The sequence below is a fragment of the Mirounga angustirostris genome, unplaced genomic scaffold (assembly GCF_029215605.1).
Source record: "Mirounga angustirostris isolate CCGP_5_RB_7025 unplaced genomic scaffold, mMirAng1.0.hap1 SCAF_4, whole genome shotgun sequence".
NCBI classification, from domain to species: Eukaryota; Metazoa; Chordata; class Mammalia; order Carnivora; family Phocidae; genus Mirounga; species Mirounga angustirostris.
In genome coordinates this window covers 13,129,504-13,151,741 of record NW_026991712.1, presented here as the reverse complement: position 1 = coordinate 13,151,741, position 22,238 = coordinate 13,129,504, and the positions used below count along the sequence as shown (strand labels likewise).

The following is a 22,238-nucleotide window of genomic DNA, read 5'->3' as shown; positions in this document are numbered from 1 at the left end:
AGAAGGATAAAGGATTCTGACACCAAAGTCTTTCTTGGCTTGGCTTTTTAATATCCCAACGGGAGCTAGCATGTCAAGCTCCGAACAGAATCCAGAAAGAAAAATCCTGTTCATCCCGGTGCCCTGGGTTGCTTTCAGTGTGGGTGCACTTGGCAGGTCTGGGCTCCTGAGGTTCCCACTCCAACCACTCTTGTGTCCCACTGCCATTCTCTTCTCTCCCAGAAGCCCCTGCCTCCAGGCTTGCCCCCTTTAATCCATTCCTGTGCCCAGCGAGCTCTCTGAGTGCCAGTCTCTTCATATTACTCTTTGGCTTAAACCCTGCACTATGTGCCCACATTGCCCTCCAGGTAAAGTCTGATTGTTCTTAAGGGCCTTCTGTTGAGCTTCCTGGCCTCACCATGACCTCTCACCTCCTCCTGCCAACCTTCAAGTAGTTCTGCTCACCCAGGACCTTGTTCTCTGTTCCTGACTCCTCTTTCTGTAGAGCTCAGCATAGATGCCACCATTTATGAAGTTAACCCTGACTCCCCGCAACGTGCTCCCATCACATCTTGCTTTTCTCCTCTAGAGCGGACTTTCCACCCAGAATTATCATCATGTATTAGGATCTGTCTCCTCCCAGAAGCTAGAAGCTCCATTAGGCTGGGCATCACCACTGTCTTGCTCAATCCTGCTAGCCATGGAAGCTGGTCTACAGCCCAGTGATGGATGAATGGATGAATCTAATGTGTGAGTCTGTGTTTCAGACTTTGTCTCTGGGCGCTGGGGTGCTCAGAGGTCTTCATGGATAATTCCAGGTGGGCTAGTTTTAGAGAAGAACTAATGCATCACCAAAGGAAGTCTGAAAACCTTGATGTTTCTCTTCTAGACCTTTCTTTCAGCAGGTGTTCCACATTGATTGACCTTCATCTGTGCTGTGCACCGTGCTGAGCATTTTACACGAGTCAGTGCCTTTAATGTTGACGAGCGTTCTCAGAAGTGAATGCAGTTATTATTCTGCTGCAATAGATGAGAGGCCTGTGGTTCAGAGAGGTTGAGTCACTAGCCCAAGGTCAACCAGCCAGCAAGTGAGCCCAAGTGTGGTTTCCTTTAAAACTCATGCTTTTCATCACTATACCTGGATGTAAGAGTTCTGGTATCAGAAAGATCTGGGTCTGAATTCCCAGGACTTATCAGCTGTGCGAATTAAACAAGGTGATGTTTCTAAAGCACCTGGTTTTCAGTAGGTCCCCACATTGAGCTTCCTACATGGTGGGGAACTCACCATTTCTTAAGGTAGGCTAATTAATAGGTCCTTTGACAGCCGGGTCTGCCCTTCAGCAGAGGGTCTACTTGCTCAGGACCATTGGAGAAGGTCTAGTCCTCATACCACAGGCTCCTCCCCAGCCATGAGGGCAGCTGTCCTGTCCCTATTCCTGACTCTGGAGCCTCACTTCTCTAGAATGAGCCCCAGTGCTTCTGTCCCTCTTTAAGTAATAGCTAAGATGAAGACACAGCAGTGAGGTTACTTACTGCAGCATTGCTCACACTTGTGAGACATTTGGGGAAGAGGATTAAGAGGTTCAAATGTCAGTTATCAAGTAAGTATGTACGGCATAGGGAATATAGTCAATAATAATGTAATAACGTTGTATGGTGACACGTGGTCACTGCACTTATTGTGGTGAGCACTGCATAATGTATGGAATTGCCCAATCACCATGTTGCACACTGCAGCTAATATAACATTGTATATCAATTATACCTCAATAATAAAACAAATTAGGGGTGCCCGGGTGGCTCAGTCAGTGAAGCATCTGACTCTTCATTTCGGCTCAGGTCATGATCTCAGGGTCCTGGGATCAAGCCCTGCATCCAGCTCCTCACTCTTCGGGGAGTCTGCTTGAGATTCTCTCTCTGCCGCTCCCCCTGCTTGTGCTCTCTCTCTCTCTCTCTCTAAAAATAAATAAACAAATCTTCAAAAAAATAATAAGACAAATTAAAAACATCTTAATGTAACCACTTAAATATTCGATGATAGGGGATTAAGTGACAGGGATACAGCATGTCCATAGTCCAAATGAATAAATACTAAGTAGCCATCAAGAATGGCTAGACGGGGTGCCTGGGTGGCTCAGTCATTAAGCGCCTGCCTTCGGCTCGGGTCATGATCCCGGGGTCCCGGGATCGAGTCCCACATCGGGCTCCCTGCTCGGCAGGAAGCCTGCTTCTCTCTCTCCCACTCCCCCTGCTTGTGTTCCCTCTCTCGCTGTGTCTCTCTCTGTCAAATAAATAAATAAAATCTTTAAAAAAAAAAAAAAGAATGGCTAGACGAACAAACATTTATTGACCTGGGAAGATGGTTATGGTGTCTTGACAAATGTAAAAGGCAAATGCAGAATGTAAAGCATGAACCCCAATTTTGAACAATAGTATTCATATCTGTATGAAAGAAAATCTGAAAGTATTTAAGAGGGTAAAAGTGCTTATCTCTGGGTCATGAGGTTATGGGGGATTTTCTTCTTGTTCTAAATTTTCTATTGAGGGAGGAAGTATAGTTTAGTGGTTATGAAAATGGCCTTCAGAATCAGGCAGACCTGGTGTTAGTCTATTTTCTGCCACTTGAGAGCTTTGTCATCTTAGTTTCATTATTTGTAAAATAACAAACAATGCCTCTTCTTATATTGTTGAGGAACTGATGAGACTGGTTATGTTTTTGGAATGTTGACTGTGTGCTAGGTACTCAGCTAAGCAATTGATGTGCATATTCTCTATCATGATCTCCGCTCTACAGATGAGGAAGCTGATGCCTAGGGAGACTAAGAAACTGGCCTTGTTCCTACATAAAAGGGGGCGATGACTTTCCCCATTCTTGGCACCTCAGTCCTTTCAAAGGTGCTGAAGTTTGAATCTGTCCTCCCGTCATCCACATCTCCCTGCTGACTCATTCTGGACCCACTTTGACTAAAATCCCCAGACATTTTCATACTGGTCGTGTCTCCTCTATCCTTTTCTTGTGCTTTACTGCTCTCTCTCTTTTTTGGTTTTGGACTTGAGTGAACTTATTATGGAGCCGACAGGTGGAGAAGCCTGAGCATTCAAATCATACCATTAACTATGAGGAAGTCTAAGAATAAGCCTTGTAATTTGGTAGTGAGAAGTTGCTGATTACACCTACTACATACTGTCGAGCCCAGAGGGAGTAAAATGCATGAGCTTTGCATTTTCCTTTTCAACTCATCTGGAAAGAGCAACTTTTCCTGATGCGAGAGTGGGTAAGAGGAGAGGCCAGGACTGGTCTAGTGAGGATGTCATGGCAGAGCTCCTAGGAGACAGTGGTCATTGGAACGGAGTGGGGAGCACACCTTTAAAAGTAGGAGCTTGGGTCCCTGGCAGATTTGAGTTCTGATTCCTGCTTTGTCACTCACCACTGTGTGACCCTGAGCACGTGACTAACCTCCCTGAACTTCATTTTCTCATCCTCAAAATGCAGCTAGTGGTACTTATTTTGTGGAAATTTTAAGAGTATCAAAATGAGATCATGCAGATGAAAGGCTCAACCAGTTTTGGGACCAGTTTTAGTTAGCATCTTCTCTTCCCTGGGATCCCTCCCATGCCCTCCTGACTCATTGGTCAATGTTGGAGGATGGGAGAATCTGAGTACCTAGAGGCTCCATGATCGGAGTGAGGAAATCACATAGCACTGATTTTTAGTGCTTCTGGGGAGAAAGAGAGCTCTTGAGGCCAAACTGGCCCCAACTCATCCTTTATCCTCATTTTGACAAATGTATTTTATCTTTTTAAATTTTATAATCAATATGTTTTTGGTGAAAAAAACCAAATTATTCAGAAGCGTATGGAGAAAATAGTAAAAATTCCCTCTAATTGCCCTGCAATCCCATTCACATCTCCAGAGATAACCGCAGTGAAAAGTGTCCTGTGTGTGCACCTTCCTAGACATTTTATTAGGGATTTGTAACATTCAGACATAGACTTCCTTGCCAGTGCTACAAATGTTTTGTGACTTGAATGTTCATGAAGCTTTCAGGAGAAAAATAAAATGCTGGTGAGAGAGAGCAGAAGGATGGGTTTGTTTGTTGTTTCTCCACACCATAGCTTTTCTTTTTTTATTTTATTTTATTTTATTATGTTGTTAGTCACCATACAATACATCATTGGTTTTTGATGTGGTGATCCACGATCCATTGTTTTCGTATAACACCCAGCGCTCCATGCAATACGTGCCCTCCTTAATACCCATCACCGGGCTAACCAATCCCCCCTCCCATACCATAGCTTTTCTGCCCAGGGTGATTACTGAAAAACCTAAATGCTTTACTCAGTCTCAGATCTGTACCTCTGAAACAAATAATGCAATATATGTTAAGAAAAAAAAAAAAGAAGAAGAAGGTAGCGGGAGGGGAAGAATGAAGCGGGGGAAATCGGAGGGGTAGACGAACCATGAGAGACGATGGACTCTGAAAAACAAACAGGGTTCTAGAGGGGAGGGGGGTGGGAGGATGGGTTAGCCTGGTGGTGGGTATTGAGGAGGGCACATTCTGCATGGAGCACTGGGTGTTGTGCACAAACAATGAATCATGGAACACTTCATCTAAAACTAATGATGTAATGTATGGGGATTAACATAAGAATAAAATTTAAAAAAAAAATGGAAATGCTGGGAAGCCTCTTGACATTCTAGATTTCCACATGGCCAAAGCTTTGCTGTAGTCCTTGGGCTGCTGCTTTGGAGGACAATCTATCTCCTGACAGACTTGGTCCCTTTGGCTCGAATGATCCTTCCTCTTCCAAGAGGAAATGGGACAGACCCAGGCAGAAATAAGTGTCTGGATGACAAATTGCATGAGTCAAAGTACTTGTGAAAATGACCAACATTATTTTAAAACATATGCCAACCCCAGAGGAGGAAGGCAGTTGCTTCTGCTTTCTTTTCTCTTTTGAGAGTGGATGGAAGTCCTTCAGAGATGGTGTTGGATCCCGCACTTTGAAATGGTTCCTATTTAAGGGGTAATGTTGGCATCCATGCTTCTTTTGGCTCCTCAGTTTTATAGAATGTTCTTAGTTGGGGTCAATCCAAACGCTCTTGGGAGTGTTGCACTACCACAAAAGCTACATGGGTTTTCTTTTTTTTTTTTCTGGAAAGAATAAAATAATTTAGGCACCTTCAAAGTAACATTGCTATTAACATCTGGAAAGCAGGTCAAAGGAATTTACCCCTGGTTCCAGCCAGCTAGCTATAGTTGATCTTTTGACTTCACTGACCTGTGTAGCTACATGGGTTTTCACTTTATAGGTTCTTCCCCACTCCCCTGTCATAGGCCATGTGTTATGCAATGTGATTCTAACTAGAGTCAGGGGACACCGTGCCTTATACTTAGTAGGCATCTCATGGCTATACACTGGTCTACTCCCAGTGTTTGTATTCTATTGACCATCCGCTTGTTCATTGCTCATCAATCGACATGGTGATGCTATCAGGTGATGCTATTTGCTAGGCTGGACACAAAGGAGAAAGTGACCAGTTGTCTGTAGAGCTACAGCAGGGACAGTCTTTCCACAGAGTAGAGATTTGGGATGAGGAGGTTTCCAGGCAAATGTGGTGGAAAGGCATTTCATGGAGGGGAAGCAGTGTTGACCAATGTAGGCGATGCAGGATAAGGGAGGCAAGTTTGTGGGGGTTGAAAGTCATGGCCCAGCCCAGCGCAAGTTGCCCCCCATGGACAAAATCCCAAATATCGTTAGAGAAGGATCTCCTCTCACTCTATCAAGGTTGAATTCCCTTGAACCGCTGATTCACTCAACAAACATTTCTTCAACAGCTGCTGCTTGCTTTGCACTGTGCTGTGTGCTAGGAAGGAAATGCTGACAACTTTCTTTTGGCAATTTTCCGAAAGGCCCAGTAAACAGTGTTAAAGTTTAACTTGGAAGTGATCGTTACTCTCCTCAGCCCATGACAAAGCATCTTTCTATGCAAGAGGCACCTACTGCGAGGATAGCATTATTCTTTATGTTCTGGCCAATGCAAGAGAGAATTTGACCCACTCTTTTACTACCTTCTCCAAATACAAATCCAGACATGAATGTGATTCATTGTTTTATCTGTTGATGATACGTCAATATGATCAAACCCTGTCTTGCAATGGATCATGTATGAAGTCATAATCATGGCTCTGAATGCTATCACTTGGCTCAGCCATGAGGGAGACAATAAGTTTTCATGCCATGAGGGAGACAATAAGTTTCATCAGACCGTTGAAGAGGGACAAGGTGGCTGATGTCCAGACTACTACATTCTGATGCCTTCGAAAATAAAAGGTCTGTGTCACACAGTCAGTCCACAATCAAAACAATAATGGGATCTGCCCTGATATCAGTGTTCTTGCCCTAAGCCCCTCCCACTTTCCACCTCCTCCAGCCGAGCTCTGGAGATTAAAGGGCAATAAGCTCAATTCTGAGCACCCTGCCTTTTATCTCACTCACCTTGGCTGAGTGGTCTCTTACCCACCTGTCAGTCTTCCAAAAAGGCACACTTAACCTCATTCTAGAATCTTCTTTGAATAGTCCTTTCACTTGCCACTTTAAGTGTCTGTTTGGTAGACAAAACTGCAAACCCAGAAGGGCGATCAGGAATTAAGGGCAACAGTGGTTTGGGATTATTTCAGCTAATTGCTGTCCTATGTGAAAGATTGCATCATCTGTGACAGCTGGCTTGAGTAATCATCACTTTTAGAAGCAAGTTTTCCTCTTTGGCAGAGTAGGGACTTTCAAGGCTAGTATATCCTACAGAACAGTAAGTCTGAAAAGGGATTGCTGACACTTTGTTGGCTTTTATGAAAATTAAATGGGATGAAGCTGTCAAGTTTTTAGTTTACAGTAAACATTTGATTTAACTTAAGTGTTTTTTTTTTTTTTTTCCCTAGAACCTGTGTATCCCTGATCCTCACACACAGCATCCTACACTCTACTCCATTATTCTCCATGGTGGAAGGCACATCACTGGTGATGTCTTCCTTTCTTTTATCCTGAATTTGGAGGTGGAGAGGGGGTGATGTGATTTGTATTTGGTTACCCAGATTGCTCTGCCAACCATTAGTTCTTTGCTGGCCGGGACACTGAGCTCTGGAACATGATGCAAGGTCTAAGTGGGCTTTCTGTGTATGCTGAGTTATAGTCTCATTTATACGAGAGTGACAATGATTGCTACCTTGATTAAGTCAAGGTAGGAGGAGTCACTGAGCAGCTGGCAGAATAGGGAATCAGATGTTCATGTATATCTCTCTTAGAGTTCTTTGGAAATATGTGATTAGAGCAGGTTTGGTTTTTTTTTTTTTTTTTTCCTGCCTTCAAACTGCCAAGTAGGAACCCAGAAAAGGAGGAAGTTACTTCACATTCTTGCTTTCTTCTGCAGGCAAAAAAATCCACCAGCCTGTTCCCAAGGGCTCATTTTCCATCTCGGCTTGGCTCATCGGAGTGTATTGTGAGCCAGTACAAAGACCTTGAGGGAGGAATGCTGTTCAGAGCTCACCTTTTATATCCCTGCTTTCCTTTATGTGAAATTGTGCCACCTTCCTGGTCACCCCAGCCTGGGCTCTCCTTCTGCTCTCATGATGGGTGTGTTTATAGTGGATGCAGCATGCTGGGCCACACAGGGAAGCTGCGGGGGGTGTCCAAGTTCACATGTCCTGCATTCCAGGCGAATGTTTTTGACATTGAGCAATGGAATGACTCTGCCAGGTTTAGGTCTGTCCGATTGGAATGCAACTGAAAAGGAAAGTCCCGGAGTGATTCAAATACTCTCCTCCCCACAACCTCTGCTTGTTTTTTTATTCCTTTTTAATTTTCCAGTGACCAGCTCAGCCCAGCACTCCTACCGACCCTCAGCACTTGTTGGTGCTGATAAGTGCAACTTCCCAACAGATAGGAATGCAAATCAGAATATTTTGTTGAGTCATATGTACTCTGAGGCTGTTTCCCAAATATTGCCTCAGACGCATAATTGGCGGCTCCCAGGACTCTGCTGGATGACACTGAATGTCCAGGAAAAGCTCAGTTCATTTCTCGAAAAAATGTACTCTCACTCTCTCCATCTGCCTGGTTGTAATATCCTGTTCTTGAGAAAGCTGAACCCCTGGAGGGAGCAGAGGCACAACCAGTTTTGCAGATAAGTTTGAAAAATATGACTATTGGCCTTTCCCACCCACTCTGGTCTCTTAGCAACAGGACAGCTGATGGTATCCACCAGGGGAAAAAAAGCACCGAACATGTGGGGGAGCCTGTCTGAATTCTTGCCTGCAGTCTGATTTATTTAAACCTTCCTGCATTCTTGGGAATGAAGATCCAGAAGTCACGTCATGCGAGCGTTCCCCTGCCCCCCTTGTGATCTCTACGAATGAGCAGATAGGGGAAAATCTCAGAATGAGGTGGACATTCTTCCTCTGCCAGAATCTGCCTTATCTGAGACATTTCCTTCAATTCGGGGAGTAACCATTTGAAAATTTGGGCACATTTATCAAGAAAGGTGGGTGGGGGAGGGGTGCTGGAAAGAGCCCAGGGCTGGGGTTTCTGATGCCCCTGGTTCTAAGGGTGACTGTCTCTCCTTCCCCATTGGACCCCAGCCATGAAAGCCCTGGTGCACTCACCTCCACCCTGTGTTGCCTTTCTCATCTGCAAAGTAAGGAGACTGAATGGAATGTTCTCTAAGGTACCTTTCAGCTCTGTGTGTGTGTGCGCATGCACGCGCATTTGAAGAAAATTTATTTTATATCATGTATCCATCTAATTCTCTCTCTTGAACTTGGGAGTTATTCAGTCAAGAACAAGAATTTTGAGGCCAGGCCTGTGTTCTTAACCACTACCCTGTATTATTGGGATATGTACACAGAGGTGCCACGCAGTTGGTATTCTATGTTCTTTCTGGCATCTTTATACCTACATCTATTAATCTATGGGAAGATGCACAGTAGTAAGGCTTTAATACTCAGGGAGATCTGAGTCCATATTCTTTCTCTTCCTCTTACCAGTTATGTGGCTTCAGCATTTTCAACTGTGAAATGGGAATAACAAATTCTATGTGATAAGGTTGCTCTGGGAATTAGGCAAAATGACGTGTCTAAAACACCTGACACAGTCTAAAACCCCTGCTACATAGTATGTGCTCAATAAAAAGGGGAGCAGGTTGAGCTATTGATTGATTATAGATTCTCTAATGGGAGGGACTTGCCTGAATTATCGTAGAACCCCAACACATTTCATGACACCCAGAAGACAATTGTGTTTGCTGAGTCAAACAGATGTGAGACTCACACACTCACACACACACACACACACACACACACACACACACACCCCCCAAATGGCGAATTTAATGATTCATGTTGTTGGAACTTCTTAGTAGGACTCTGCATTTAAGAGCACTAAATCACAGCTAAGATAACCAATGGGATTTGGCTGTGGTTGACTGTTCCTTACACAACTTGAATGCTCTTCAATTACTTTCAAAATATGAACAGTTGTTTTTCAAAGCATTTTTTCCTTTTTTTGGAGAGATAATTGGGAAGATGTTCTCTCCATCTCTGACTCGGGTTCTTTCTGTGCCTCTTTCCTTTTTGTTGAGGACTTAATACAGAATAGGCTCTGGGCCAGGTGTCTTACATTCATTATTTAAGCTATCCTCAGAGCAACTCTCTCGGAGAGGTTTTGTTATTCCCATTTCACAGTGGAGGATCTTGAAGTTCAGAAAGTGTGAGTCATCCAAGACCATTGTTAGGACCCCAGCTATTAATTGAGAGAACAAGAATTTGAACTCAGATCCTTCTGGCTATTAGAAAGGGAGAAGGACTGGAGGAGAGACCAATTCATTGTTTGTCTTAATCGATTACTGAACCCGCTTCTTTGGGGGAGAAAAAGCCACCTACTCCATCTACTCCCTTATTAATATTAGGGAACTCTGGGAACTTACTGTGTTCCTGACTCTGCTAAGTCCATTAGACATTATCTTGTTTAGTACCATTGACAACCCTACAGGGTGGATACTAGTTATTAGACCTGTATGTCAGAAGAAGTCATTATTGAGGTGTAGATAGAATAAGTAATAAGCCCAAGTGACCCAGGCTACAACTGGCACAACTGGGAAATTAACCCTAGCTAGTCTGGCTCCAGAGTAAACTCTTCTCATGAGCTAATCTACTAATTTTATTAGTGTCCATGAGGGCACATGGTCTCCATTACTCCTGGGAGCATTATTATGGCTTATCTGTAACTTCACTTCTGCTCTTTTTGGTGGTGTCCATCACCAGTTTCTCCTTGTCCCTGAGAGCAAACAGTGAGCACTGAGGGTACAGAAGCTATTGAACAATAGGCCAATACAGTTTCAACACTGAAAGACTTCTTCAGTCTTCAGGGGTCATCTCTTCCAGTGGGTTCTAACTATGGGGCATGCCCTGTTTAGTGGGTTGTAAAAACAACTTCCTAGCTCGTGATCAATATTCCAAAAGTGAAATGAGTAGAATAGCAAACATAGAGTATATTGCACTCAGGGAGAAAGTTGTTTCAGTTACCTATGTGTGTGTGTGTTCTGGGTCACTATGTAAAATGCATTTCTTATTGAGGGCCATGTTTGTCCAAGTTTGAAAAGCATTGGTTTCATTCAGTGATTTTCAAATTTTGTTCCACGGCATCCAGCGAGGCCTCAGATATCTTAGGGGAAATTGGGATGGGAGAAGTTGGGTAGGAAGAGCTCCAAGAATGTCCCCTCTTCTGGCCAAAGTAGTCCCATGTTTATCTGGTTCTCATGTTAGATTTTTATATGATATTTCATCGTTTAAAAAAGGAGAATCTACCAAAAAAAAAAGAGTTGAAGAGCTACTGATTTACCTCATTGGGTTTGTGTTGCATTGAGTATTGATTCACTCTTGTGTGACTTCATATGTTAAGCAGGCGGCAGCTGTGTGCCCAGTACCATGATGCTGCCATAGAGTATCCTGCAGTGTTGGCCAATGTGATCATCGCTGTCCTTAAACCATTGTTATAACCAACCTGATAACAACCTGCTGCTTACACCAGATACGGTAAGGAAATACATGAAGATGTTCAGAATTTGGTAACTTCTTTTACAAGATATACAAAGAATTGTTACAAGAAGGGATATGGAAGGATCAAAGGTGGATGAAGCAATGGAGTTGAAATGGAATATGAGGGATCATACTTTGGTTCAGATCAACAGCATATGCAGTATGCATTTGCTTGATAACGGTTCATGACTCGGTGTCTGACGTTGTTAAATGACTTCTAACTCTGTGAGTCAACAGTGTGGCAGAGGCCAAGACCCAAGGTAAGCCTGACTCCATGCAATGCATTCATGGACAGAGGATATAGGTACCTCTGTCAGGGAGATTGCAAACATGGCCAAAGCATTTTGCAGCTTTTTCTGTGGGAGGCTAGGGTCTATTTCCCTACTTCTTGGTTTTGAATTGACCCAGTGATTGGTTTGGGCCAATAGAATGTAGCAGAAGTGATGTTGTGCCATTTTGAACCTACTCCTCAAGCATGCAGTCTCCATTCTTGAACTCTTGATACAGACATGAAAATAGGTCCTGATTAGCCTCCTGGAGGAATGTAGACAATGGAGAGAGACCCCAGGTATCACAGCCAAGGCCATCCTAGACCAACCAACCTCTAGCTGATCTGCCAGCTGATAGCAGACACTTGAGCAAGCACAGAAGAGCACAACCATGCCCAGCCCAGCCCAGAATAACTGTCTAGCTGACCCAAAGAATTAGGAGCTAACTTTTGGAGTGTTTTATTAGGCATCAAATCCTAACAGATAAACACACTATCCTGCACTGGCAAATCCACAGTGGAAGACAGTACCATGATCGCATTTGCCAAAAATATTAGCTAGAAATGTTAACAAACTAGAATGTGTTCAGGGCACAGTGAGGATAAGGGTTCTAAGAACCTGCTGGATAAGAAGTTAAGGAAGCTTAATCTGGAAAGTAAGGATATTTATAGGAACACGAGCTCTACATTTTGAGATTTGACATTAGTGGGAGAAGTGGGATGAATTCTTTATAACTTCTGTGGTCAATTGAAAAATTGGCTGTAACTTATCCCATTGCATCTATTCTTGCCACGTCCTTATGGTGAGCAGAGTATACTCCTCTCTTGAGTACTCTCTTTGACCTTAGGCTTGGACATGTGACTTGATTTGGCCAATGAAACACAGGCAGAAGTTACTGTCTGTGGCAGACTCACTCTCCTATACTTCTGCCATCACCATAATAATAGCATGTCCCAATTGGCCCACTGGTCCCAGAGGAGAATGAGAGACTTGTGGAGCAGAACCCACCCACCAGCAAGCAACAGAGCTTTTCCAGCCAGCCCATATTTCATGAGTGAGAAATTAATGGTTATTGTTATACATTCCTGGGGTTTTAATATTGATTCATACCCAGTAATCCTTGACCGAAATACTTCTGAAATTAAAATTAAGATAGAAGAATAGCTGCATCAAGGAAGCAGACTTGTTTAAGGGGGAGTCTCTTTGGTAAGGAAAAGAACTGTCCTAAAGTAGAACACATGGAGAAGTTAAGAGATCCCTATCCATGGAATAGTCAATTATCAGGAAGCTGTAGATGGTGTTCTTAGAATGAGGATCAGACTTTCATTTCAGAGCGACTGAGACACTCAGCAATTTGGGGAGTGGTTAGCAGATCATTTCAGTTGTGTTTTGGCACAAGGGGAGGATGAGCATGGAGGAGTAAGCATGCGTGTGCAGGGAAGGTGTTGGTTAAGAGAGACAAACACTGTGGGAGCTTTGAATGCCCACTGAAGTGTTGACCTTTGGTTCGAACCTGTGCGCTCTTGTTCTTCAACCTGGAACCTCCCCCTCTTTCCTCTACATTCCATTCATTTCTGAAGTGCCAGGTTAAGGCTGGTTTTCTCTATGGGAAGTTTACCTGACCTTTCCAGCCTCCAGGGACCCACCCATCTCTGGATTCTTTATCTTGGCTGTCTCATCATTCTCCTTGACTTTTTCCAGGCTGAGACCAATGTTTTCCATGTGCTCACATAGTGCTTCCTTAAATGAAGGAACTTATTGCTCTGTAATGTGGTCTTGTCTCTCTCTTTAAAGCTGAAAGCTGGTTGAAAGTAAGGAGCATGGCTCATTCACCCTGGTACCCCCTCTATCTACCACAGTGCCTGGTACAGCTGGAGCCTCAGTAAATATTTCTTGAATGAATGGATGTGGATTTCTTTCATCCTTTTGGTGCAACTGTAAACTCCTAAAAGGCAGCTGGTGCTTACATTCCCATAGTGCTTTAAGGCCTGTGCATTTATTCAATGAACAAATATTTGATGAATGAGCCCAACCCCGGCTTACAAAACCCTATGTCACCTGGCTCCTGCCATCTCTATGACATCATCTCTTGTAACTTCCCCTCACTGACCTGCTCAAACCATACTGGCTTTTCTCATTTCTGTGAACCTGTAAAACTCATTCCCACCTCAAGGCTTTTGCGGTCCCTCTGGCTGAAATCACTTTCCCTTGATCTTCTACAGCTTCCTCCTTCTTGTTGTTCAGATCTCAGGTCACCTCCTTTGAGAATACTGAGGGGCCAATTCACGGGCACTGCCTCTCTCCATCATATCTTCTGATCTCAGTTCTCTGCATGACATTCATGACTTTTTGATAATTATCTTCTTTCCTCTCTCCCTCTCTTTCTTTCTTCCATTCTTCTTTTATCAGCATGCTTATTTATTGATGGATTGTCTCTCTCAACTAACATGTAAGCTTCATGACAACAGGTATCTTTTTGGTTTTACTCACAGTTGTATCCCTCATATTTGATAAATAGGTATGAGTGAATGCATGCATGCATGAATGAATGAATGCATGCATGAATGAATATGGGTCCCACACTCAGCTCTGCACTGTGAATACAGTGGGGAGAAAACAGACAAGGATCTTGCCTTCAAGTGTTTTATAATTTTTGCAGAATGAATGATCAATATATACCTGGTAGAGCAGAAAAACTAAAACCAAACCGATAAACAACAAACACGAAATAGAACAGATTGGAGTGTATGTAGTTCAATTCATGTACTTAAGCCTCAGCTTCTTTCTGTGAAATCAGGGTAATAATACCTCATTTGCAGGTTTGCTGGGAAGATTAAGTGGGATGATGACTAGGCGCCACTCAACATCATGCCTGGTGGGTAGCCGCTGTTCTGAGAAAGGTCTCCTCTCCCCCACCCCCAGTCCCATCTCCCCTCAGACGAGTGCCATCAAGCATACTAAGGAAGCTCATATTGGTCCATCCATCTGATCCACTCCAGAGGACCAAACTCCGATTCCGAGTCTGGCTCCTGGTTTTAAATCCATTTGTGAAAATGTACCTATCATAGGTTCTTCCAGAGTGTTAACGGTGGAGGTGGAGTGATCATGGTTCATTTGTGCACCATGAGCTTTGATTCTTTGGAAGCCACCGTGTGACCCGGGAGGTCTGGTGAGCTGCTGTTTTTGCACCGTGTGGTGGGGGAGCTACGTGATAATTGGCTGCAAACCACAGCAAAAGCACCAAGAGTCAGGGAATGGTGTAGACAGGGTGGGTCTTCGGCCAAGCTACAGTTGATAACTGCTGGTGTTGCCAGAATGTCATCGATGGAGGGTCAGACTTTCATTTCAATCATTGCTGAATTGGAAAAAAATAAATAAAAACAGCCAACAACCAAGCAGTCATTTGCATGCCAGCTGCCAGCAGCCAGTTCCTGAATAGCACTGTTCTGTTCTAGGCCCTTACACAGGTCTCGTTCAGTACTGACATCCAAAAACAACTGTGGTAGTGAATGACCAGGGCTATGCTCAGGTCTCACGATGGTGCTTTCTGGACACTGGGTAGCTGAGTGTCTAGGGAGCCAGATCCCACAGAAGCCCTGGAGAAGGGGGCAAGTTGGGCCAGCGGAGGGGCAAGGACAATTACACAACACAGCTCCCAGAGTTAATGCATATCTGTGTCTAATCTGTTTGCCCCTCCCCGCTCCACCTACACAGATGTGCCCTTTAAATATTTATTTGCCCACCTTTGCCGTGTGTGGTAGACTTTGTCTCAAAAGTCAGCTTGATCCCTTTGAAGGTGTTTACTAATTAGATCAGGCTGGGAAATTAGGCAACTGCAGATAAATTGATCCTGTGTAAGGTAGTTCCTGGGCAGGAGACCCCTAGACAGCCTCAGGGAGGTCAGCTGCAGCTCCCAGCGTCCTCTGTTTATTGGAGGAAGTCCTAATGATCGCCCAATTAAGCTGAATGGCACAGCCCCTGTTTCTGCTATTAGCTCCTGACGTAAGTCTAAGGCCCACGTCAGAGGGGCTGGAGCCAAAAGGCTAAATGCTCTTAGCAAGCACGATTATGGATCAGTTGCGTGCTGGGCTCACTTTGACATAATCCACATGAAATTCTCGCTCCATGACACAGCATCTGGGCCGGAGGTATTGACTCGAATCGGAGCTTGGCTTGAAAGGGATATTGCTGCAGCAGTAATTCCAGTTCAATAGACCCGCAGGTCACTGCCCTCAAATATTTAAAAATAATATTTGCTTCAGGAGAATCTGGGCACGTGCATTAAGTGTATGCGCGTAGGCATGCTTGTGCATGTTTGGGTGTATAGATCCAGCTGAAAAGAGCTTCTAGAAGAGGCGAAGCATAAAGTGAGGAGGAAAACTTTATTATACTGGGTCTGAAGGCAGCCTCAGTCCATGGTCAGGCTTATCGGATCCCCTTCAGCCACCTTGGCCATTGTCACTGTTCTGATAGGCAAGGAAGAGAGAGACAGCTGATGAGGGCGACAGGGATTGTCTGTCTTAGGTCTCAGAGGATCCCCTTAGAGACTTTTGCTTCAAGGGTCTTTGCTTGTTCCAAAGGTAAGGCCAAGTGCTCCCTATTTCATGGAGCCCCCTGGGAGAGCCTGAGAGCATGTTGGGGGTGATGCCTGCCAGCCTGTGACCAAGCTGTAGGTGTCCGTGGGCTTTGCCTAGCACAGCACTCCTCTCCCCAACAGAGCCAAGAGCGCTCCTCCCTGTTTCTGTGAACCCTGGTTCACATGTCAGCCATGCTCCATAATTAAGACTGTTCATATGTTTACCACAGGACTGGGAGTACCTTAGCCTTGTAACCCAGTACCACGATTTAGGCCTGGGTCCACAACGTGTATCAAATGACCAAAACACACATCTCACAGGGAGATCCGAGTTTCTTCTCGATATGACTAAAGAATGCAGCCTCTCTCAATAAAGTGGAGAACGAGTTGACCAAAGTTAGCATCGGATGAAGAGCCTGGGGGTGGCAGGGTGTCAGAAGACAAGCCAGCCATGTCAGCATCCGTCTGTCCCTGGGAGATTTGACTTTCCATCTGGGGAGGACGGCTTTCTTTTTAATCCTTCTGCCACTGTCACGCTGGCCTCCAGTGTTAATTGCTTCCCGATTTAACACTTTGGCCTTACCATGGATAAGCCCCCTTCCTGTGTTTCCGTCATTTGGGAGTAGATCTTACAGTTAGAACTTCTAGGGTCAAACCACCTGAATCTGAGTCCCATCCCCCCACGAACAAGCTGTGTGACCTCGGGAGGGCTACTCATCTCTCTGCAGCTCCTCGTTGGCTTCCTTAACAGTGAAGTGGGAGCGAATCAGTACTTTTGGAGGTTGTCGTAAGGAATTAATGAGAGTCGAGGCAGAGGCCTGAAGAGTGTCTGGCTTAGCATAAATGCTCAGGATTGTTAGCTCTTTCTTCTTGCAACACGAAAATGCTCCTTTCCAACTCACGCAGATGTGGGGAAGGAGGGGGATTGGAAATAATGGATATTAAGTGCCTAGCCCCCAAATGGTGGTTATTGCTATCATTATTATTGGCTCCCCAGAACAGATCAAAATGTAGAAAAGATTTTACAACTTCTTAAGGGATTGCACAAAGAAAATGACCCAGAATTCAGCTTTGACCTTGACATCTCCTCCCTTGACTAGTTCACTCTGAAGGATTATGGATCTTATAGACTTTCAAGGAGATTACCAGGGAACAAAAGATCCAGGAAGGAAATCTCTTTTTTTTTAATGCTTAATTGCTAAGATATACACCCTTATTCCTGAGGGACTGACCACAGCAGGGATTTTCCACTTTGGAAAAGACCTTCTCCCTTATCCTCAGGGCTTCACCTTTGTCTAACTTTATTTTTTAATTTGTAAAAAAATTTTAGAGATTTTATTTATTTATTTGACACAGAGAGAGAGCACGCCCACAAGCAGGGGGAGCGGCGGGCAGGGGGAGAAGCAGGGTCCCGGCTGAGCAGGGAGCCCAATGTGGGGCTCGATCCCAGGACCCTGAGATCATGACCTGAGCCAAAAGCAGATGTTTAACCGACTGAGCCACCCAGGAGCCACTGCCTAACTTTAGAAATGCCAAATTTTAAGGCCATACCACCACCATAGTAGCGATTATACACCAAGCCATCCCCATACCACCATGCCACAGGCTTTTATTATATTTATAATATATATATTTGTGAATATATGACCATATTAATATATTCTATTCTTTTAATGTTCTATTTTTCAACAAAAATGTAATACTACTTCCAACTACTGTCTTTTGATCTTCTTTTCTTTACTTAATAATATATCATAAATTTCCTGCCAGATCAATAAAATGATTTTTATATGATTTTGAATGATTCTGCCGTAATGATCTTAACAAAACCCCTGTTTGTAGACACATAAATTGTTTCTAATGTTTCCTCATTATAAACAACATGTGATGACCATCCTTATACTTTTACAGTTTTATACCTAAATGTGGGCCTAGAATAAATCACTTGTGGTTGGCATCTCTGGTTTAAAAGGCATGCACTTTTTGAGGCATTTGATAAATTCTGCCCAGTTGTCCCTTAAAAGGCTTTACCAAGTTGTTCCCAAAATAATCGATGACAATGTTTTCCAACTTCTTTTTTAAACTTCTTGGCATGTGTAAGAAAGGATAATTTAGGGATGCATAAGCAAGGGCAGAGGGCAAAGAGAAGAATATGCTGGAAGCCAACCTCCCTGGGGGCTTGAGCTACCCACAGGGCTGAAGGGAACAATGTCCCTGCATGATCTTCACCCCTTCACCCACATGTGCTGGTGAGCTACTCCATAATATGGTCCATATATTATAGCTCCATAATATAGCTCCTGTCTATAGGGGTTTTCATACATCCCAGTAACCCTGGATTCTGGTTTCCGAAAGAAGCCATTTTTCTTAGGGAGCAAGGCTAGGCGGTGGTGTTGGCAGGGGATCGGAGAAAAGGCAGAAAGTGGCCCAGGTGAAGAGGTATCACCCTGTGAGCCTTCAGTGGGGTGTCATCGGCTGTTGTGGTTTAAAACTCAAACACATTTTTCAGGTGACAATCTCTAAGAAGTCGCTAGTTACGTTGGAGGCTAACTCTGGATCATTCCTCCTTTGTCAGCGGAACTCAGTGAGTCTGAATGAATCATAATGAAGAAACATAACTTGTTGGGGCTTCCCAAGACACAGAAAGGAATCTGGCCAACCTTTCTGTTGAAGCTTTATGAGAGAGGTGAGCACAACCGCTGATCTTTATGAAGACAACTGTGGCTCAGAACCTTTGTGCTCCACTGTGCCTTGTAAAGCTTTTATGGTATCTCTGTCATCCCCTTGGTAGGTCCCGTGTCATGAAGAAGGATGCTGAGCATGAGGAATATGCCATCTATGACTTCTTCCAGGTTTCTGATCCTTCCAGGGAGGGGATCTCAGCACTTTCTGGCTCTTGTCAAGAAACCAAATTGTTGAAACCAAGCAACTTGTTCCCAGTGGTAAGATCTTGTTTGGTCAGAAGGGTGTAGCTTTATGTAATTCTGGGGCTTACTGGCTTGGGGGAGAGCTCCCTGGCATCTGATGGAATTTATAACTGATGATGCAGGGAGCGAAATGGGGAAGGCAGGCATTTACTGACCTAACACAGACTTGTTAAAAAAATGCCAAGTACGTATATGCTGTCTCTCTGCATTAAAAAGAAAATATATACTGTCAGGAGAGAAAATGGATTATGATTCACTGCTCATCCTTTTAGGTAAACATATGAGTGTTCATACGGCAAAGAGAAAAGTTGAGCATAGGTTCATGCAGCCTCACCACGTATTTCCCCAGCCACCTACCAGTGGGACTTCTTAGGTTTGTATTTTTCTCTATATTTTTCTTTCTGTTTTCTCCTTTCTCCTTCTGCCATATGAGATCATAGAAAACAACAACAAACAAAAAGCTAACAGGATTTGTATTCAGATTACTTGGAGTCAAGTCGCTGTGAGATGCTGGGCTTCTCTGAGCCTCACTTTTCCCATCTGCAAAATGGACATAACAAGACCTGCCGTTCTGTGTTTGTTCATTCACCACAGGTAAGTTGAGTATCAATTAACCGTTAGCAGAAAGATGAAACATTGGCTCCAAAACTTAACATGTATGAGTTTTTATATTTTTGCTTTCTGTTTTAAAAATTTCTGTCCTTTTTCTCTCTCGACTTAATCTCTGGACTTCCAGAGACACGCACAAGCATCTTTGGCTCCACTGGTAGATTTATGGAGTCTTGAATTTGGAGGTTAGTAGATTGTTTCCCTCTGTTCTTGGTGCAAACTATCAATCAGAAAATAGTGCTGGAATTAGAATAATCTTCTTTTCTTTTTATGATGTCTTTTTCATTGTCTCTAAGCTTTCTGTGGCTTTTCTATTTCTATCTGTATCATCCAGACTGCTAATGGGAGAGGCTCCTAATTGGAGTCCTTGATTTGTTCTCTCTTCTTGCCAGCCCATCCTATACATAGTATTCAGTCATTCACTCACTTAGCAAACATGTATCAAATATCTGTTAGCTTCCAAGAACTATAGTGGGTGCTGGACCTATGCCTAACTAGTTCAAATACCTCCCTCAGATTCCCATTGCTTTCAATGTAAATATCAAGCCCCTTAAGCTAGAAATTCAAAATACCTGCATATATCTGTTTCAAACTGCTTTTTTTTTTTTTAAAGAATTTATTTATTTATTTGACAGAGAAAGACAGAGTGAAAGAGGGAACACAAGCAGGGGGAGTGGGAGAGGGAGAAGCAGGCCTCCCGCTGAGCAGGGAGCCCGATCCCAGGATCCTGGGATCACGACCTGAGCCGAAGGCAGACGCTTAAAGTCTGGGCCTCCCAGGCACCCCTCAACCTGCTTTTTAATTTTCTCTCTCACTACATTATCAACTCTCCACTCCAGGCTGGGCTAATCTCGCTGTCTCTCTGCCTTTGCAGATGTCATTCCCCCTTCTAAGTATATACTGTCTTGTCTCTATTTTATTTGTCCAAACCTAATGTTCAGTGATGAGCTAACAAAAGTTAATTCTTTTGTGAAATTCTTCTGACTATCCCTCCTTGGGACCCTTGTCACTTAATATCTGAGGCCATATAATTCAAGTTGCTGCATAGCTTTTCAAGCATATAGGAAAACAGTAAGATTTCAAGGTTACTTGTTCTTGCATCCTCCATAGGACCTAACATCACAGTGTTCTGCTCAACAAACACTTGCCTGTTAGTTGTTTGAGCCATAGGATAAAATGTAAAAACTGGAAATAATGTACTGTTAGGATTATCCTAGTAGCTGATTGCTTCCCTCTCATTTGGGGGGATGACTTCAGATGCCAGCTTGGTTCAACCCTTATCAACAGTGTCCTCTCCAACCTGGTTACCATCGATTCTTCATCCTTCTTCCACCAAAGTCCTCTTGCTATGGAAATGCAGGGTTACCTGGTCTTGCCAGGAGATCATAGTATCTGGTGGTAGAAAGAGCTGCTGCTTTGCTTAGATATCTAGATCTGAGTTATAATTCTAACTGCAAGCTGAGCAACACCGGAAAAGTTATCTTGCCTCTCTGAGCCTCAGGTCCCTTTTCTGTGAAATAGAATACATAAAACCCCTTGCAGGGGCAGTTGTGAAAATTAAATGTGATGATATATGTATGTGGCACTCATTATCTTGCTCAATTCATACTAGGTGCTTATTAAATTATAGATGTGATTGATATTTACTATAGATGCTAGAGTGGTCCACATCTTCTTTGCCAGAACCACTGGATTTATAAGGCTGCATCCAATCCCGTGTGTGGTGGGCTCTCATAGACTTTCACTTTGGGGGCTGGCTATATCCAACGTCCTCCATTTGCTGGTACAGACTCTTGTTTTGGAGTCTTGTTGAGGAGTAGTGGCCTCCACCTACCACAGATGTCAGAGAGTCTAGGCTCACCCCACATCCCTAGGCTGTCAGAGCTGAGCAAATATCCAGCGCTTGGCCCACTGGATTCTTCTGCCACCTTGAGTCTCAGATTTGGGATCCTGGCTGCACGACTTTTGCTTCTGGGATTTTGAAGTCTGAGTGTATGTCCAAAGCTAAACAGTCACTTAGAATTCATTCACAACTAAGGCAGCTCTGATGGTGGCATTCGGCTGCATTCTTCCTTCTTCCTACAAGATCATGGTTGAGCTTGCTCCTCCTTAATCATCCAGACCGCTATGGTTCTTGTTCTCTAAGTGTCCTATTGCTGTGAGCCTTGTAAGCTTGCAGTAAATCACTACCTGACCCTCCTCACCCCCAGTTTTTCTCCATATGTAACTCGAAACCAAGAACTGAGAATGACATTCTGTGCACCTCAGGCACTTCATTCAGTGACCAAGACTCCATGGTGCGCTAACCTGGTCTTCGATCCCATCCCCACAATGGCTGGGTGGGCTCTTCTGCTGCCTTCAACTTGGTAGCTTGGCTTCCATTATCTATTTTGTGAACCCTGAAAACAGAAAGAATGTTGAGCTGCCCTCTAGCTCAGCCACTGGCTTTCAAATCCACCCCTGCCTTCTGTCTTCACAGGGTGACACCTCTCACCTTGAATTGTTACCATGTTTCAGTTTTTTACTCCTGCCTAAGAAGGCGTGCTCAGCCAGTGAAACTCGGCATCCTTTCTTTCAACACTGGAACTTGTTTTCAGAAGACATGGGTTCTCATCCCACCTTTGCTGTTGATAATCTTTATGTAAGCCAGTTCACCTCTTTGTCCTTCAGTCTTCTTACCTATAAACTGGGGTAAGTAGCAGCTGCAGGGACAGTGTGAGGCAGAAATAAAATGATTGTCATGCTGGGATCTTTGTAAAGTGAGACTGAGGTGGTGATAATCACCACA

At 43.9% G+C, this 22,238-nt stretch overlaps 1 long non-coding RNA gene across 1 annotated transcript in view; it reads left to right on the top strand.

Annotated features, from left to right (window-relative positions):
- LOC123858717 (uncharacterized) overlaps positions 1-22,238 on the top strand; it is a 106,570-nt gene that overhangs the window by 26,970 nt on the left and 57,362 nt on the right. Inside the window, exons 4-8 of the long non-coding RNA XR_010410508.1 lie at positions 10,936-11,066; positions 18,424-18,600; positions 18,706-18,856; positions 19,114-19,214; positions 19,323-19,435. This is a non-coding gene — a long non-coding RNA (uncharacterized LOC123858717). The remainder of the gene's footprint in view (positions 1-10,935; positions 11,067-18,423; positions 18,601-18,705; positions 18,857-19,113; positions 19,215-19,322; positions 19,436-22,238) is intronic.